Below are 4,711 nucleotides of genomic sequence, written 5' to 3'. Positions count from 1 at the left end.
AGAATGCAGGAAATGGGGATATGTCATATGTTGTAAAACGTTAAATCATGAAATCTCTCAGCACTCATGGTATTCAAACATGCGAACATATAATTAAATGGGATGGGGAAAAAACAAAAGCACGTGTCATGGTAAGAATACATGTATCAACTAAGCACCCCTCTTCCGAAACAGATACAACGTTAATTTTACCTTGCTCATTGAATATGAATATCGAATGAGATCACAGAAAAGGACCGTGCTACATGACTATGAAGGGAAATATCTTTATACACGATGGTTGTACTGTCTTCATCAGACTTCTAACTAAACTCACCAATTCTTTATTTCTTTATTATATGATTTCTTTATTCTTTCCTGTTTACATTCTTCCTTTTCTTTACATTCTTTTCTGAACATTCTTGTCATTTCTTTTTACATATATGTTTTTCTTTTCTTAATTACTGTAATTTGTAGAACGGCACTAAGTACTATCTTGAGTGAGTGAGTGAGTTGGTTTTAATGCCGCTTTTAACATTATTCCAGTTATATCGCGGCAGTACTTTCTTGATCAAATGATACAATAATGCAAATAATTATTTTAATTGAATTAATTGCGGCACCCTGGCTGTATCTGTGTATAACTTGTTCCATATGTCCACATGGACATGCGGCACTCTTCCTGTGTCTGTCGATAACTTGTTCCATATGTTCACATGGTCATGCGGCACCCTGGCAGTGTCTGTCCATATCTTGTTACGTGTGTTCACATGGACATGCGGCACGCTTGCTGTGTCTGTCCATAACTTGTTCCATATGTTCACATGGACATGCGGCACTCTTGCTGTGTCTTTCCATAACTTGTTCCATATGTTCACGTGGACATGCGGCACCCTGGCTGTGTCTGTCCATAACTTGTTCCATATGTTCACATGGACATGCGGCACCCTTGCAGTGTCTGTCAATAACTTGTTCCATATGTTCACATGGACATGCGGCACACTTGCTGTGTCTGTCCATAACTTGTTCCATATGTTCACATGGACATTCGGTACCCTTACTGTGCCTGTCCATAACTTGTTCCATATGTTCACATGGACATACGGCACCCTGGCTGTGTCTGTCCATAACTTGTTCCATATGTTCACATGGACATGCGGCACCCTGGCTGTGTCTGTCCATAACTTGTTCAATATGTTCACATGGACATGCGGCACCCTTGCTGTGTATGTCCATAACTTGTTCCATATGTTCACATAGACATGCGGCACCCTTGCTGTGTCTGTCTATAACTTGTTCCATATGTTCACATGCACATGCGGCACCCTGGCTGTGTCTGTCCATAACTTGTTTCATATGTTCACATGGACATGCGGCACGGTTGCTGTGTCTGTCTATAACTTATTCCATGTGTTCACATGGACATGCGGCACCCTTGCTGTGTCTGTCCATAACTTGTTCCATATGTTCACATGGACATGCGGCACCCTTGCTATGTCTGTCCATATCTTGTTACTTGTGTTCACATGGACATGCGGCACCCTGGCTGTGTCTGTCTATAACTTGTTCCGTGTGTTTACATCGACATGCGGCAACCTTGCTGTGTCTGTCTATAACTTGTTCCATCTGTTCACATGGACATGCGGCACCCTGGCTGTGTCTTTCCATAACTTGTTCCATCTGTTCACATGGACATGCGGCACCCTGGCTGTGTCTTTCCATAACTTGTTCCGTGTGTTCACATGGACATGCAGCACTCTAGTTGTGTCTGTTTATAACTTGTTCCGTATGTTCATATCGACGTGCGGCACCCTTGCTGTGTCTGTCCATAACTTGTTCCATATGTTCACATAGATGCAGCACTCTTGCTGTGTCTTTCCATAACTTGTTCCATATGTTCACATGGACATGCGGCACTCTTGCTGTGTCTGTCCATAACTTGTTCCATATGTTCACATGGACATGCGGCACACTTGCTGTGTCTGTCCATAACTTGTTCCATATGTTCACATGGATATGCGGCACCCTTTTGCTGTGTCTGTCCATATCTTGTTACTTGTGTCCACATGGACATGCGGCACCCTGGCTGTGTCTGTCTATAACTTGTTCCGTGTATTTACATGGACATGCGGCACCCTGGCTGTGTCTGTCTCGAACTTGTTCCATATGTTCACATAGACATGCGGCACCCTGTCTCTGCATGTCTTTAACTTGTTCCGTGTGTTCATATGGACATGCTGCACCCTGGCTGTGTCTGTCCATTAATTTTCCATCTGTTCACATGGACATGCGGCACCCTTGCTGTGTCTGTCTATAACTTATTCAATATGTTCACATGGACATGCGGCACCCTGGCTGTGTCTGTCCATAACTTGTTCAATATGTTCACATAGACATGCGGCACCCTGGCTGTGTCTGTCCATAACTTGTTCCATATGTTCACATGGACATGCGGCACCCTTGCTGTGTCTGTCCATAACTTGTTCCGTGTGTTCACATGGACATGCGGCACCCTGGCTGTGTCTGTCCATAACTTGTTCCGTGTGTTCACATAGACATGCGGCACCCTGGCTGTGTCTGTCAATAACTTGTTCCATATGTTCACATGGACATGCGGCACACTTGCTGTGTCTGTCCATAACTTGTTCCATATGTTCACATGGACATGCGGCACCCTGGCTGTGTCTTTCCATAACTTGTTCCGTGTGTTCACATGGACATGCAGCACTCTAGTTGTGTCTGTTTATAACTTGTTCCGTATGTTCATATCGACGTGCGGCACCCTTGCTGTGTCTGTCCATAGCTTGTTCCATATGTTCACATAGATGCAGCACTCTTGCTGTGTCTTTCCATAACTTGTTCCATATGTTCACATGGACATGCGGCACTCTTGCTGTGTCTGTCCATAACTTGTTCCATATGTTCACATGGACATGCGGCACACTTGCTGTGTCTGTCCATAACTTGTTCCATATGTTCACATGGATATGCGGCACCCTTTTGCTGTGTCTGTCCATATCTTGTTACTTGTGTCCACATGGACATGCGGCACCCTGGCTGTGTCTGTCTATAACTTGTTCCGTGTATTTACATGGACATGCGGCACCCTGGCTGTGTCTGTCTCGAACTTGTTCCATATGTTCACATGGACATGCGGCACCCTGTCTCTGCATGTCTTTAACTTGTTCCGTGTGTTCATATGGACATGCTGCACCCTGGCTGTGTCTGTCCATTAATTTTCCATCTGTTCACATGGACATGCGGCACCCTTGCTGTGTCTGTCTATAACTTATTCAATATGTTCACATGGACTTGCGGCACCCTGGCTGTGTCTGTCCATAACTTGTTCAATATGTTCACATAGACATGCGGCACCCTGGCTGTGTCTGTCCATAACTTGTTCCATATGTTCACATGGACATGCGGCACCCTTGCTGTGTCTGTCCATAACTTGTTCCGTGTGTTCACATGGACATGCGGCACCCTGGCTGTGTCTGTCCATAACTTGTTCCGTGTGTTCACATAGACATGCGGCACCCTGGCTGTGTCTGTCAATAACTTGTTCCATATGTTCACATGGACATGCGGCACACTTGCTGTGTCTGTCCATAACTTGTTCCATATGTTCACATGGACATTCGGCACCCTTATTGTGCCTGTCCATAACTGGTTCCATATGTTCACATGGACATGCGCATCCTGGCTGTGTCTGTCCATAACTTGTTCCATATGTTCACATGGACATGCGGCACCCTTGCTGTGTCTGTCCATAACTTGTTCCATATGTTCACATGGACATGCGGCACCCTTGCTGTGTCTGTCCATATCTTGTTACGTGTGTTCACATGGACATGCGGCACCCTGGCTGTGTCTGTCTATAACTTGTTCCGTGTGTTTACATCGACATGCGGCAACCTTGCTGTGTCTGTCTATAACTTGTTCCATCTGTTCACATGGACATGCGGCACCCTGGCTGTGTCTGTCCATAACTTGTTCCATGTGTTCACATGGACATGCAGCACTCTGGTTGTGTCTGTTTATAACTTGTTCCGTATGTTCATATCGACGTGCGGCACCCTTGCTATGTCTGTCCATATCTTGTTACGTGTGTTCACATGGACATGCGGCACCCTGGCTGTGTCTGTCTATAACTTGTTCCGTGTGTTTACATCGACATGCGGCAACCTTGCTGTGTCTGTCTATAACTTGTTCCATCTGTTCACATGGACATGCGGCACTCTGGCTGTGTCTGTCCATATCTTGTTACGAGTGTTCACATGGACATGCGGTACGCTTGCTGTGTCTGTCCATAACTTGTTCCATATGTTCACATGGACATGCGGCACACTTGCTGTGTCTGTCCATAACTTGTTCCATATGTTCACATGGACATGCGGCACACTTGCTGTGTCTGTCCATAACTTGTTCCATATGTTCACATGGACATGCGGCACCCTGGCTGTGTCTTTCCATAACTTGTTCCGTGTGTTCACATGGACATGCAGCACTCTAGTTGTGTCTGTTTATAACTTGTTCCGTATGTTCATATCGACGTGCGGCACCCTTGCTGTGTCTGTCCATAACTTGTTCCATATGTTCACATAGATGCAGCACTCTTGCTGTGTCTTTCCATAACTTGTTCCATATGTTCACATGGACATGCGGCACTCTTGCTGTGTCTGTCCATAACTTGTTCCATATGTTCACATGGACATGCGGCACACTTGCTGTG

The sequence above is a fragment of the Haliotis rufescens genome, unplaced genomic scaffold (assembly GCF_023055435.1).
Source record: "Haliotis rufescens isolate VD_foot unplaced genomic scaffold, xgHalRufe1.0.p SCAF_34, whole genome shotgun sequence".
In the NCBI taxonomy this organism is placed as follows: domain Eukaryota; kingdom Metazoa; phylum Mollusca; class Gastropoda; order Lepetellida; family Haliotidae; genus Haliotis; species Haliotis rufescens.
Note: the sequence above shows the minus strand (reverse complement) of the source record.